The sequence below is a fragment of the Nycticebus coucang genome, chromosome 2, assembly GCF_027406575.1.
Source record: "Nycticebus coucang isolate mNycCou1 chromosome 2, mNycCou1.pri, whole genome shotgun sequence".
Lineage (NCBI taxonomy): Eukaryota > Metazoa > Chordata > Mammalia > Primates > Lorisidae > Nycticebus > Nycticebus coucang.
Genome location: NC_069781.1, coordinates 58,834,538 through 58,850,650, shown reverse-complemented (window position 1 = coordinate 58,850,650; position 16,113 = coordinate 58,834,538). Strand labels below are relative to the sequence as shown.

Below are 16,113 nucleotides of genomic sequence, written 5' to 3'. Positions count from 1 at the left end.
TACTTTGTTTTTTGATATATTAGAAATGTATCGACTCCCTTCTTCATTTCTCTCCACTTTTATCGTTCAGACCAATAACAAGAACAAAATAAGCACAGTGCGGAAAAATGTGAGGATGGTAGACGAATTTTATGGTCATTTGAGCTTGAAGTCTCCCACACAAATCTCTGAAACTCTAAGCATTTCCCATTGGGGTTGGCAGAGTAGGAAGGTTGAACCCCCTTGCTTTGGTGGGCTGAAGTTATTTCAGTGATTAGATCTCCTTAACTTCTGGGTTTATCTAAATATACCTGTGACATTCTGTAAATGTGCAGAACTCAGAATTTCTCAGGCTTGGTTTCTCTAGTGTCAATTGACAACTACATGTCTTAGATTTTGTTCCCTTTAATTAACCTTCTCCATCTCCAAATCAATTTTCTCACTTCCTCATGGTGTGACTGCTATTCTAAGGAATGCAGACCTAAGGGATCCGCATTTCAAGGCTCCAAAGGTTCATGTGCCAAGCCTGGAACTTTGTACACAAATAGATATCCAAGTACATCCTCTGCTGCTGCTGCTGCAGAACACACAAACTTAAAAATTCAAGGACGAAGATTAAAGTATCAGGGGATTCAGCCCTCATTTTAATTATTTGAGACCCGTATCTTCCTTTGTCAGGATCTTTCTTTATGGAACTATTGAAGATTTTTGGGAAAGGTAACGACCGCTTAAGACCCTACCTCTTCTGGGAAGATTAACGTGTTGGGTGCTGGTGGATAGTTTGGAAGGGATGACCTGTGTGTGAGAAGATTGTGAAGACAGATTATAGAGGATGAGGCAGATGAAGGACACATCGCGGCAGACTCTGCTGGTGCCCAAACCATTTCCTGAGAGTCTTGGGATTAGTGTCCTCTGGCTGCCGTCTAACTGTGAGAATCTACCTCCTTTAGCTGAGGGCTAAGGAATTAATACTCCCTGCCCAGCAGCCTTCGGTCAATGACTGATAGAGGTCCATACCTAGACACTCCAGTTCTCTTTTCCTTTTAGAAGAAACTCTGAGGTATGTTAATTTCCTGTTGTAGCTATAAAAAAATTACCAAACACTTAGATGTCTAAAAGAAATACAAATGTACTGTTAAATAGTTCTGGAGGTGTTAAGTTTGAAATAGACCGTATTGGGCTAAAATCAAGATATTGGTAGCGCTGCCTTGCCTTCAGAGACTCTAGGGAGAGAATCTATTTCCTTGCCTTTCTGGCATCTAGATGCTGCTCATATTCCTTGGCTGCACCCTTGAGATTAATTTGGGCCTGCTTGGGTAATCCAAAATAATCTCCCCATCTCAAGATCCTTAATTTAATCCAATATCTCTAAACTCTCTAATAGCGTGTAGCATGTAGACATCTTTGGGGGCATCACTTGGTCTACTACGTGGGTGTTTTATGCCATTTCCCATTCTCCTCCTAAGGAACACACTCTCAGTGGTGGTGGTTTGATGGCCTCCCTTTATTTACCTGCTTTCTCTTCCTTGCTTACTTGCTCACTCTCCTACTGGTGTTTTCTGGACTTCCCAAGTAAAACATTTCACTCTGGGTCTGCTTCTAGGAAACCCCAAACTAAGACAAGCATCACAAGCGGAAGAACCCACAGTAGGTGTAGGGAGAAGTCCAAAAGCTGGGCTGATCCCTTGTGGGAGAACGGTAAAAATGGGAAGTCAGAGGGATCTAGCTTTGTGGAGATGACATTGAGTTCCATTTTAGCTGAGGTGACATGAGGACAACAGAGTTGGAAATGGTAGTGAAAGGGGTAGGGTCTCCTATAAGGGGAAGGATTTCACAGATGATGGAAAATGTGCTTAGAATCATGTTTTCATTGCATGATGACACTTTATTAATGAAACAAGGAATCTAAAGGACACAGCCATCATGTGAAGTAAGCAAATAACTTCTAATCCAGAGGCAGAACTATAAGCCCGAGAGGACCCTGAAATGTCAAAACATTAGCTCATAATTTCCCTTTCAGAAATTATTTTCATCTTCTTAGTATTTTCTATACCACAGGCAGACACTGTTCTTAACACATTCTTGTTTTACCACTTAAATCCTTATTACCATCATTTGAAGCAAGTATTATAATTTCCCCCTGTTTACAATTGAACTGGAGATCAGAGAGGTTAGTTATGTAGAAGCAGGATTTCAAACTAAGTCAGGTCAACTCCTGAGCCTGAAATTTAAATCACCACATTCTCTTGCTTTGGTTTTGATTATAAAAAAAAAGAGGAATCCAAGAAGACTTCTTCAGGTCTAATGAAAACACGCTGTCCCCGGCTTGGTCTACTTGTATAAAGTGCCTGGGCAGCATCCTTCAAAGTGAAGTCTCATTTCTCTCTTATCTTCAAACAGATTACATCTGGCCTCATCTTAATCCCACTTACTTTTAGTCCACTATTTAACTTAATCCATCTAATTTAATCCTACTTTTGCACAATTCAAGTCCAAAACACTGGAGTTAAGTCATCCAACACTCCCAGACAAGCAGAAGCTTACCTTGGCAGAGTTACTAGATGCATAGAGTCAGAGTCTCTTGTTTTTCATTCTGGCTATAAATAACCATATAATTTTAGACTAAACACTTAGGATCTCTCCCTGACTGATTTACATTTCTTCATACCAAGGTAGAAATAATAAGACCTGTCCCTTTTTTTTGCAATTTTTGGCCAGAGCCGGGTTTGAACACCCCACCTCTGGTATATGGGGCTGGCGCCCTACTCCTTTGAGCCATATGCACCGCCCTACCTGTCCCTTTCTTGGGAGATTGCTCTAGAGTTAAGTGGAAAGTTCTATTGAACTTGCTTTGAGTTCTCTACTACAATTGCAGTAATGATGTTGATTCAGAGAATAGTAATCTCTTGTTTTTCCCGTCAATGCAGGTTTTAGTTAAATCTTCTCCAGAAAAGTATTTTCTGTCTAATTTCTATACAATTGGAGTCCCTCAGATATTTGTTATTTTTGATAATGAACATAAATATCTCATTGCCAAGTAGTCTATTCACCACTTTTTCCCAACTGGAACTGGTATATGCTGAATCATTCTAGTTACTTTGATAAACCCCCTCATTACATTATCTAACTTCTTTATCAGAAACAAATTAGATTCTCAATACGCCTTGGCTATTTCTGCAAGATGAAATAATGGATAGTCATTTTTAAAAAAACAGAACACTTGACTTTGGGTTCTTTTTTTTTAGACATGGGCTAGCGTTTAGTGGTGAAATCCCAGCTCACTGCAGCCTCAAACACCTGGGCTCAAGCAATCTCTCTTTGGTTTCCCAAAGCACTGGGATTATTGGTGTGAGCCACCACATCTAGATTTTTTGGTCTATTTTAAAAGACACTTGGGTAATCTTTATTCATAATCTATTGTATCTAGAGTTCTGCTGGAGAACCACCAACAGCACCAGTCTTCTGGTAGTTTACATAATAGCTAAAATAACAACTGACATCTGCATTTTGCTGTAAGGTTATTGAGTGGCTTCCCATAGTTAGGTATTTCTCAAATCTCAGTGATTTTTTTTTTGGGGGGATAGTTCAATTTCTTTTTCTTTTTTTCTTTTTTTTTTTTATTAAATCATAGCTGTGTACATTGATATATTCATGGGGCATCATTCACTAGCTTCACAGACTGTTTACCAAGTTTCACATATACCCTTGTAAGATGCACCACTGGAATCTCAGTGATTTTTATAACATCATCATGATATTTTACCATATTTTCATAATTTATGCTCCACTATTTGCCAAGCTTTTTACTTTAAAATTGACCTGCCTTTTTTTCACTTAAATAAATTTATTTAAAAAGTGAACTTCATATTACTCTGATAACTAGAAAATTAATATTGCTTGCCATGAATAGAAAATAAATAAACTCATTGATGTAGCCATTCCATAAAGTACACATATATCAAAACATCAAGTTGGTCACCATAAATATATACATTTTTATTTGTCAATTATAAAATAAATAATAATTATTTTTAATGAAAGTAAATAAATGCAACAAAAACTAAAAAATATTGCTCAACTCCTGCTAGATACTGCTACTGGGTGAAGGTTCTTGAGACTGAAATATATTCTTTTCTGTGTGTGTGTGTGTGAGAGGGAGAGAGATTTGCATACATTAGAATTTAGAGGCAAGCTCTAACATGAGACTATTTTTAATGAATTACTTAGATTTGGGGAAATGATATCATGGATTATAATTTGATTTGCACAACAGCCTTGTTAAGTGATTTATCAAGGAAACAGTGCTGATATTATTCTCATTTACAAATGACAAAACTAGGGCTCCAGGAGGTTATATGACTTGCTTTTTGATTCTACAGGTAGTAAATGACAGAGCTGGGCCTCAAACACAGGCATTTTCATTCCTAATCCAGTGCTTTTTCCACTGCACCCAACCATTCTAGAAGTGAGAGGGGTTGCAGAGGACTTGGGTGAAGCGCACTGAAGATCCATCCATTCCCTCAGTCACTCATAGCCCAGTCAAGGAGATGAGAGGTTCTAAAGTGATGTATTTAAATAGCATCAAGAAAAAGTAGATAAGTGTACTTTGAGATGATTGGCTCAGAAAATAACAGTGAAAATACTAAGCAAGTGAGCTCACTATAAAGATGGATTAGGAAAGATTTTCTGGAGGAAGTAAGATTAAAACTGTGTTAAAGGGTGGTCAATAACAACAAGGGATCAGAATTACCCAGAGTATCAGAGAAAGTTCTTTCTTGGTTCACTGCAGATAGAAAAAAATGCAGACATCTGACTAGAAGTGGCATAGCTACAGTTTACAGTCTTACGTGCGATGAAGTGAGATAATTATTCCTTTGGATTTTTTAAAAATAAATGTGTCCCTTACAATATCTGTGATCCAGCAAACTACTTACAGGGTTGGAACAATGATAGATATGTGCTAATATTTAGAAGGATGTGCCTCCTCCATACAGGGAAATTGGACATAGCTCTAATATTTGACAATAGAGGGCTCCGTTACATAAATTTAACTACTCAACTCCGGGAACACTGTGGAGTCTTCAGAAAAGATGTCAACCTTTGCTACTAAAATGTGGTCTGTGGACCAATGTGGTCCCCTTTACAATTGGATCTTGTTGAAATGCAGTTTCTGATGCAAGAGATTTATAGGAGGATAGGAGATGTTGCATTTCCAACAAGTTCTCCACTGATTGACACATGCATTAAAGTTTGAGAAGCAGAGGCAGATGAGTAATGACATGGAAAGATATTTGCAATTAAATTAAATAGGCTTATTTCGCAAGAATTAGTTCTAAACGATACTATATTGGTAAATTTAAAAAATGTATACGTTCACACATGAGGAGGGGGAGGGAAAACACAAGGCAAACAGATGGGATGAGTGTATATCACAATACCAACAGCAGTGGAATTATAGGAACTTATTTCAATTGTCTTCTGTGTTTGCACATCTGTAATTTCTCTATGAACATACCTCTTTAAAACTACACTTTTAATTTCTTTTCTGTTTTCAGAATTTCACTGAGTTCTTTCTGAACATGAAACCAACAGGCTGAACTGGAAGAAAACAACTCACAGGGATTTAATCAGTGTAACAAGAAACTGTCAGAAGAAAGACTTATAAGGATTTTCCATCAGGTGTGAAGTAAATCATTGCAACCTTCACATTCCTGGATCTCTCAGAATATATGTAAAAAACAGATACCTTTTTTTTCTTCTTTTTTTTTTTTTTTTTTGTAGAGACAGAGTCTCACTTTATGGCCCTTGGTAGAGTGCCGTGGCCTCACACAGCTCACAGCAACCTTCTTATTAAGGCTGTAAAGCTATGGGAGCAGAGACATTTTTCAAGACTGCCAACTGGGAAAGTATTTTCAGGATGAAACAGATCAGCTTCCCTGATTTTCAGTGGCTTTCCTCTGAGTTCTGGTTGGGAATATTTTAATAATATTACTTAGAAGTTGAAAGAGGATCCGGCTGTTTTATTCAGAATGATTCTTGGCCTGTCTTCTCCCTTGGACAATTTACTTTCAGCTTTTTAAACTTTATTCATTTCTGTAGTTGTCCCATTTTGGTGATCCCTTTTCTTTTCTAGCCTGTGATGGTAGGAAATGGATTCAGGTCCCATCTTCTGTTTTCTAGCTGCTAGGATATTTATGGGATGGAAATAAAGAGCTCACAGTCCTTTATTACTAAATTGGGGGAAATGGTATCTGCTTTAGTTAAGAGAACAGAATGAAATAATGCATTTGTTATGAAGCATAAAAGAAGAACTTAAAGAGTTGACGGATTCATTTACTCATCATTCAACAACGGTGGGCCCTGTGTCTGTTCTCTGCGTAGTAAGGGCAGAGGATGCAAACTTCCCAGACAAGTTCCCTCACCTCAGGATGCTTTCAGGTAAGGGGACATAATTAAGGAAAACAATTACCCTGCAGCATAACACCTGCTATAAAAGGGAGCATGCCAGGTATCAAGGGGAAGAATAGGGCAGGTTGGCAGTGAGGTGGTAAAAAAAATCTTCCTAGAGGAATGACCTGAGGGACCATCGGGTCTTGGCCTGGAATGGCTGGGAAGTGCCAGACAATGGGAATAACACATTTAAAGGCTCAAATGTGAGAAAGAGCCCAAAGATTCAGCAAACTAAAAATGATTTGGGGTAGAGAGTGGGGGCGGTAGAAAGAAGGAAAATGCTGTTGAAGGGACAATCTCATCTGAAGGGTAATGGGAATGGTCAGGGTCACTCATGGTCTATCTGGGGTTTTTGGAAGATGGCTCTGGCCTCAGTGTGAAGAAAAGACTGGCGGTAAGGCAGGAGGTTTGGCAATCAGCCGGGAAGCGACTGCAGCTGGGCAGGTGGGAGAGGGTCTGATCCTGACCACGGCCAGTGGAAACAGTGAGGTAGTGATTAGCTAGAATTGGGGTGGCGTGGGAGTGGGAATGGAACAGGCCCCAAGAATGTTGTCAGTAGATGCTCTTTCCTTCCTTTTCCCTCCACGGAGATCTTTTGGTCAATTCAAGCCAACCCAGCAGTAGCTGAAAAAATATTTCCTTGACACAAAATAACTCTCTCCTTAACAATTCTCAACGTCAGGCATGGGAATTCTTGAAGGTCACTGCATTTCCATTTGAGGAGTCTTTGAGGTCAAAACTATTTTCATAACAATATCGAGTCACCGTTTGCTTTATTGCTCTCCTTCTTCCACAAGCCCAATGAACGAGTTTTCTAGGGGCTCCCAGGATGTGTGGTGCTGCAGTGGCTCTGAGGGCTAAAGTGACATGCGTTTGGATTTTCCTGAGCTTTAAATTTGTCACAGTTTTAATTTCAAACATAGTAAATACATAAAGATATAGCCCCCTAATAAAAGCTCTTTGGGGTCCTCAATAATGTTCAAGAATATGAAAGGGACCTGAGACCTCAAAATTCGAGGGCCACCGCCATACACATGTAAAGAAAGCACCTACTACCAAGAACTTACAAAATTGATGAGTGAGGGTAAATTCTACTGATTGAAGAGCCCAATTTTTTTTTTTTTTTCCAGTTTTTGGCCAGGGCTGGGTTTGAACCCACCACCTCCAGTATATGGGGCTTATTCCTTTGAGCCACAGGCACCGCCCTGAAGAGCCTAATTTTTATCTCAGTTTTTGGCATCCTTTCAAATCTGAGCTGCTGCCTGTACAATATGAGGATAATGGCCGGTATTTCATTTACAGAAGTTCACATCTAAAGAAAGCGAAGCACATGCCATACAATGTACTAAGTAGAAAGATGAAAGCTCCCTCTGCGAGTCCGAAGATACTTTTTCCTTTAAAACTTATTTTTAAAGTTGGAAAACAGTCACTGAGTAATAGTCATATCTCAGAACAAGATCTCTGTTGTGTGGGCAGAAAAGCAAAATAGAAGCTGCAGTGTGGGCAAGTGGAAAATAACACAGTGAGAAGGAATGATGCAAAGGAGACCCGAGCTCTCAACTCAAGTTTCCCGAGGAACCATTTTTTAAAAAAGTTCAGGGCAATGGGTGAGCTAATCAACCATAAACCTGGCGGTCATCCACATGTCATCCAAAGAGGCCTGGAACCAGTCAAGGAAGTGTTACTGTGCCCCTGCACAGTTCCGGGGTATCTGCCCTTCCAAGAGGTCACTGGTTGTCTCAGAACGAAAAGCCCACGGAGGCCCAGGAAAAGAGCAATATGAAAAGGGTCCCAGAGACCGAGGGCAGTTAAAGTTCAAGGCTTAAGACAAGAATGTTATATGGCTTAGAAGTAAAATGTGGCTAGTCCATCTGAGGAACTGAATTTTATGTTTTATTTCACTTTCACTAATTTAAATTCGAATAGCCATGAGACTAATAACTGCTGTGCTGGAGAGCTCTATTCTGAACTTCCGTAAGCTTAGCTTGCTAACCTTTGGAGGGCCATCTCTAAGATCCCTCATCACAGGACAGGATGGGTGTGAATTCACTTTTAGGTAAACACACCCTTGTCTCCCACAAAAACCCAGAGTCAGCGTCACAGGGTGTCTGCTGGCAAAGCCAGCCAGTTCTCCCAGGAGAGCCGTGAACAGGAGCTTAGCAAAGGGGAAGGAAGCAGTGCTGGCAAATGGAGCAGCAGAGGTCTTGACTGTGACCCCGTGTGACCTCGCCCTGAGCTACCTATCCAACTCTGTTATGGTCTGTATGCCCTGTCACTGTGCTCCAGCCAGACACCCCTATGAGGGCTTCCCGGACCTGCCAAGCCTGTTCCCAGCTCAGGGCCTGCTGCGGATGTTCTTTCTTCTCAACCTAGAATGCACTTTCTCCAGATCAGGGCTTTTCCACTTCAGCGCTGGTGACACTTGGGGCTGGATGGTGCTTTGTCACAGGGACCTGTCTGTGCACTGTAGGATCTTCAGCCGTATCGTTGGCCTCTATCCGCCAGATGCCAGCAGCACCCTCCTCTCAGTTGTGACAGTTAAAAACACCTCCAGACACCAAATGTCCCTTGAGAGACAGAGTCACCCCTGGTTCAGAATCACTGCCCTAGGTATCTGTGTGATTCACTCTCTCACTTAATTTAGGTCTGTACTCAGATGTCACCTCTAGGGAAACTTTTTCAAAACCCAGTCTAAACCAGAAGCCCCACCTCTCTCTAGCCCCTTCCCGGGTTTATTTTTCCTCACAGCATTTATTACTAGCTAACACTGTATGAGATACTTTTTTGTTTATTATGCCTTCCCCTGTTTTGTCACTGCTCTAATCCCAGCTCCTAGTACCTAGAAAGTGGGTAGATGCTTTACAAATATTTGTTAAATGAAGGAGGGAAGGAAGAAGTAGCAGTGTGTTTTGTAAAATCAGAAGACAGGCAGGAAGTTTCATTCCAGGAGAATGGAGACATGCCACCAACAAAAAGCCTTCAACTTAACTAGTAAAATCTATGTTGGTTGTGGGCAGCGCCTGTGGCTCAAAGGAGTAGGGTGCCGGCCCCATATACTGGAGGCGGCGGGTTCAAACCCACCCCTGGCCAAAAAAAACAAAAACAAAAACAAAACTATGTTGGTTGCTATATATAAAAATGACAAGGTTTTAAATTTTTTTCTAATAACGGACATACTTTTACTCATTTTCTAAAATGGTGGTTTGAATGCAGAAATAAATTATAGTTTTAGATGTATTTGTTAACTACTTTTATGATAGTATATGCTTTTGAAACCTAAAATTACAATCATTTCATATCCTTAGGAGTCTATGTTCTCACCCAGTATTAACACTGATGTCTTCTTGCCACTGAGCAGAAAACATTCTGATAATTAGGAAGGTGCCTGATTAAAGACCTGCATTTTTCCTTCAGGGTTATAAGCTGAAAATGTGTTTCTGGGAGGTTTTTATTAGCATTACTGTATAAGCCTATCAATTCAGTGACTATTACCTGACTCCAGCTCTAGAAAATGTAATTGTGTTCTGAAGTCCTTACTTAATTAAAAGACTGAGTTTTTTTCCCCCTGAAGATTTGTTATATACCATCTGAATTCCTTAGGACTTACTAATTTCTAAGATACTGACTTTCTTCTGGAAAGAACTGCAAATACTCAAAAGAAATTACAAGTGCTAAGTGAATTACACATTTTGGAGGAGAAGGAAAGGCTATTTCTCGATTGTTGGCAAATCCTGTGTATGGCCAGAGTACACGCCTAAAACCTGGATCCAGCCAACTGGTAAATGAACTTCCTTAACAATGCAGATCCTGAGACTATTCAGGGACTGACAACTTCTGAATACGGTCAATAAAACTTCTAAAAATTAAGTAATTCCTCTTTCAGATTTTCACTAATGAAAGTTTCTCTCCCCCCCTTTTTAAAAATAAAATAAAATATCTGGAACCGTGTGTGTGTGTGTGTGTGAATGACACACAGCCATCCTTTTGTGAAGCTGTGAATCAGCACGAGCCAGGCTGGGGTGGGTCTCAGGTTGGGTCCAGGCCCCAGTGGCCTGAGCCTTGCCTCTCTCGTAGGTGGGATGCAGCACACAGGGGCATAAAGGCAACGTGACCAGCTGGCCTTTTGCAAAATTGACTGCTGACTCATGGACCAAAAGTAGCCTTCAGAGGTTATCTTGTTTTTTAAAAATCATCTTCTTTATTCTTCTTTATAGCGTCTTCTAAGGAACCCTCTAAGTTGTTATCTAAACCTTGTCTGTGGTTTCCAAGATCAGCCCTTTTGGGAACTCATATCCCTCACCCCTAGCTCTTTTTCATTATTTGAATGAAAGAGGAACATTCCTCATTATTAGTTCAAGAATATTGCAAAAACAATTTTTTTGCATCTATTTAAGGCATGCAATGATGTTATGAGATCCATATATATATATATATTTGTATATGTAGCAAAATGGTTATTATAGTGAAACAAATGAACACATCCATTTCTTCACATAGTTACCTGCTTTCCCCTTAGGGCGAGAGTACCTATAATCTATTCATTTGGCAAAGATCCTGAATACAGTAAATTATTATCAAGTAGAGTGCTGAAGTGGTGCATTAGATCTTTCAACTTGTTCATCCTACATATCTGCTGCTTTGTAGACAGAGAATAAACAGTGTTTACCAGAGGTGGAGTGAGGAGGAAGGAAATGAGATGTAGGTCAATGATACAAAGCAATCCAAGAATTTCCATGACAAGAGGTGGGGGAACTCTACTTCTAAGATGCCCCCACCTCTCCTCTGAACTCCATCCTCCTCAGGGCCCTCCCATCTTTATCAGAACATTAACACATCTAGACACTTGATACCAGATGACATTGTTCTTAACATAATCCCCAACATCAGGCTTTGAACAGAACTCTAACACCTACGAAATGCATTGTAATGGAAGTTTGAATGTTCTATGTAATAGGGGCAGGGCATGTCAAATTTCTCTTATATTTTTAATAACATCTTGCTTTCTGAATAATATTTCAGAGGATATATTGACAGGCAGAAAGATGATCAAAGATAGTAACCCTGCCTCTTCAAGGTTAGAGACATTATTGCCCAGCTGGAGAGAATTGTGGTGTCCTCAGGTAGGACTCAGATTTGAAATAATCTTTCCCTGAAGGTTCCAAAAATGATGGAAGCTCTTGGGGGAGTGTTCTGCACCCATCTGTGCAGCAGCTCATCCTCTGGAATCAACACTGTGACTCCTCTGCTAGCTCTGTGGGAAGGGTTTTCCCCTAAAAGTTAAAGGTTTTATTTTTCTGTAGTCCACAAGACCAGCGTCAGTAGGCACAGTCAACCTGTCCTCATTTTGTGTGAGCCCAGGCAGTCTGCAGGGAAGCCAGCAAATGTGACTAAGGCACGCTATTACATGCTACTCAGAGGGCTGGAGAGATATATAAATGAGTTTTCTGGAAGGAATAAGCAACCGACAATTTTCATATAGCTGTATTTATAGCTATATTAAAACCAGTCAAAGCACTTAGCAGAAAATACCAATGCATTGTTCAGCCAATGGGAGCCTGTTGTTTTTCTAATTTACTCTTTAAAAATTTGCCTTTTCAAGTTGTCTTGAGCAGCAGGTCATTGAGGGAGGGGGAGAAAAAGGTATTTCCTCTTTTCATGAAGAAATACTCAAATAAATGAGGTGCTCCCCCACCACAGCCAGTTAAGCATACTAGCTTTTATAAAAAGTCCCTTCTAAAATCAAGGGACTTTATGAAGAGCATCCCTTTTAAAACAAGTTATTATAGAACAGAGAGAAATGAATGACACCCTGATCAGGCAGGTTTTCCAGGCTTTCCCATTTCAAGTCTGCCTTGGGTTTCCTTTCCTTCTTCCACTTTTCCATTTTGCCAGTGCCAGTCCACATTGCAGGATACCACGTACGGCACGCTTACCCCCTACTCAACAGCATGTGCTCATCTTATTCTACAGTCGAAGGCTCCACCGCTGACAACAATGCCAGCCTTGTGCCAGGAAACGTGTGGGTCCCAGTGAAGGGTAGCACAAAGCCTCTGGCCTCATGGACCTTATAGTCACCATCAAACTACATGTCTGTGGTGCTTCAGTAAACTTTCTGTGCAATCACACCCCTGTATGACCTTGGGGCTGATTGGATTTATCCTCATTTTAATTATGAGCATCCTCACCACAACCGTGTTCGTTATTTCAGGGCTGATGTCTGGTCCCTGCCAGGGGGACAATCATGTCTTGATAAAACCCTTGGCCCACTTCCCCTATTTGATTGTTGCTTTCTCAGAGGCTCAGTTTATAGCCACGTTCACTACCCTTGTCCCCGCGGCCTCTTTTCTTTTCCTTTCCCTCAAATTCCCCACACATTCTCTGTCTCCATTATCTTCTTTCTTTTTCCTGGTTCTGCCTTCATGCCTGCAGTCTGGCACTACTACAACCTCCCAGCTTCCAGGTTTTCCCAGTCTGTTACTTTTTTGCGCTTGTGTTGGTAGTGGGATTCTTTACAGCGCACATTTGTTAGTTCCATCTTGGTACCTTATTCCCTATCAAAACTGGTTTGGTACTACTCCAGAAGCTCAGAGCTGTTTGTAATCTGATACCTGATTACTAGATGATGGATAGACTTGGCCAGAGGCGGTGAGAGCTTTCTGGAAGCATCAGGTGCACTTCCATCGCTTGGTAAGATGCAGAATTAGAAGGTAAGAGTTGACGACTAGCACTCTGGACAACAGGCCGCAGGGCTTCAAACCTTGAAGTATATTTCTCTGCAAATTTTTTCTCTGCTGAATCACTTGTTTGGAAGTTTGCAGAAAAGAAAATAGGAATGTTAGAACACAAAGAGATATACACTAAGGTTCCACGGGAGAAAGATGCCTCACAAGTTAACCCTGGACACTTCTGTCTATTTTGAAAGAGTACGGGAATGAAATGGTTAGGTCAATTTAATTCTTCATTAACCAAAAGTTACTATATATCAATTTTTAAGTAACCAGGACAAAACACATTTATCAATAAAAAGATACCACCAAAATATTTCCTTCAGAGCTCATTAAGAACATTGTAATAACTAAGAAATCCTATTTATTTGATTAGTTTGTGGATCCTAGAAAAATATACAAAACCATCTACATTTGAATGTTAAACTGCTCATAATAAAGTCAGAAAGTATCCTGTTTACCTGATCTGGGCCTAACATATTTTTTGAGATTCTGAATTTTTTTTACCTGGATTTTAGATTATATTCTTAGTTGTTCTATATACCTTCTCCTCTTTTTTTTTTTTTTTATGACTAAAATCATCTGAAGCCTCATGCCGTGATGATACTGGAGTAAGGCTTTTCCCTAACCAGGTTTTCAAAGAATTAGCTTTTAAATGACTCAACTAAATGAAACTGTTTCTAAAAATTTTAGTTACAAGAAGAAAATGTGTGCATGTTTTAAGATCTCATGGATTGAGACATCTGAAGACCTAGAACAAAACAGCTGAATGACTCAACCCTGCTGTGGCATCACTGGCTGGCACCTGTGGCCCTGACCGTGCCAGGGACCCTGAATGATAGACCTTGAGATGAATCTCAGGCATGTTCAAATGCTTGGGTCAACAGTTCCCACTGAGGGAAGGCCTTTCTATTAGTTCATTAAATGATGACCCATTTTCGCTCCTCTTCAACTTCTGGAACTTTCAAGCATGATGTCAGCTTATTTCCCTCATGACTCTCTCTGAATTTATGTTGCTTTCTTGGCTTTTGAAATTTTAGAGCTGGTCTGGGAAAGTGGGACACATTTCCCTTGACACATTTCAAGCTATCTGAGACAGAGGAACCCATGTGCAATAAGCTGTCAACCTGAATAGGGGCAAAGAGCAATCAAGTCCTTTATGAAGTCTCACCCAGCTCTCTCCACCTCCACTTCATATGACACCCCAGATGCCAAGGTTTCTGACGAATCTTCCTTCTGGGCATGACCTGCTAAGACTTTATGATTTGGAGGAGTTTTCTGGGGCATAGTTTGCTATCCTGGTGCTCAAAGTCACATGGCACTCTTTTCCTTGGTTGCTAGCATTGAGCTTTGGATAGGAGAGTCTCACTATTCCTCCAGGGATTTACTGCAGCACTCTTGTCATTAAATTAGGGGATGAGGAAATGTGTTACCATCTTAAATCCTTGCAGATGATCTGCTACCCAGTATTAATTTCTTTAGCATTCTTAATTCTAGTGTATGTCTGACCTGGACTATTCCATACCATTATTTTTTGTTTTATCTGCATTCTTGACAATGTTCTCTGGTGGGAAGAGTTCTGTCTTTAACCATCTTGCTCCCTAGACCTTTGGTATACAGAATGAGAGCTAAGGCTGAGAAATGAGAATTAGACTAGCTAAGTGTCTGCATTGGAAATCCCTATTAGTGGTGAAGAGAAAGTGTTTAGAAGGTGAAAAAAGCAGAGGGAAAAAAAAATTCAACTGGGTTGAGTTTAGGGATTTATGTTAAGTTTCATTTTTCAATTAAGGACACATTTTCAAGAACACCAGCAAGTTCACTGATTAAATAAAATGGATACCAAACCTAAACAAACTTCGTGTAATCATTTCAATGATGAAGGAGGTTCTATCGTATGTTATTATCTGTCCTTTTGAATTAAACTTTCTTCTGGGTTCTCATTAGTGCATATAATATAGTTGCTCACACCTAGAAACTATGTTTAGCATTATGTCCATGAAATCGATGCATTGCTAAGTGACTTCAAGTTGTGTGTCGGCCTTCAGAGTTTTGGTCTTTAACAAAGGCAACTAACTGTAGCATCCTTCTAAATCCTACTGGAGTTCTGTGATATGGTTCATATAATCCAATTCCTACAGAGGCCAGGGAGGTAGCATAAACGGATGAAATAAGCTAGAGAGAAACCAGAAAATGCTATTTAGCTAGTACTGTGATCAAGAAACACAAGTAATCCTTGGTTTACTATACTGCATCTTAAACCCCTTAGGTGTCCTGCCCAAACCCGATCAGGTTGATTTTGGGCTTTTGGGCCATCAATTTTATTTACTTTTATAATCCACAATGATTGACCAAATACTGTGAAAGACCCTGGAGAAAATGGCATACAGACTGTTCACAATGGCACGATGACAAAAGTGCTGACTTAAGGCAGCCTTGCCTGAAAACTCAAGGGTGGAATTTCAAGTGATCCCACGGATTATGAGCCCTGAGGGATTCTTCACTGGCCCCCGAGTGTTATTAAACTACAGAACTGGGAGAAGAAAGCTGCCGCTGTCCACGGTGCTCAGGAATTTTCCTTAAAGCTGGAGTCTCTTCTCAGCATCTGTGGTATGGACATACTTCACACTGAACATATTTTGCATTTGAAACAATAATAACAAAAACAACCCTCCCCCCCAAAAAAATCACCTGGGTATGGCCCAAGAGGATCTGATGTAGTCATGACTCACAATGGCAAACACTTAAATAGAAAACTCGTATTTCTGATTTTCTTTCTGTAGTTCTGAAACAATTTGTGTAGAATGGTGTGTGTGTGCATTTGTGTTGGACCTCTGAAATCTTCTCCTTTCCCTCATGTTAATATGATCGTGATTTTATTGTCTACATTCCCAACGTACAGTGCTTGACACAAGTGACTGCTTTAGGCACCAGCAATTCCGTTTTGGAGTGCACACAGGAC

At 40.3% G+C, this 16,113-nt stretch overlaps 1 protein-coding gene across 4 annotated transcripts in view; it reads right to left on the bottom strand.

The window, feature by feature from the left end:
- SLC24A2 (solute carrier family 24 member 2) overlaps positions 1–16,113 on the bottom strand; it is a 282,668-nt gene that overhangs the window by 197,622 nt on the left and 68,933 nt on the right. The gene's annotated exons all lie outside the window — the stretch shown is intronic.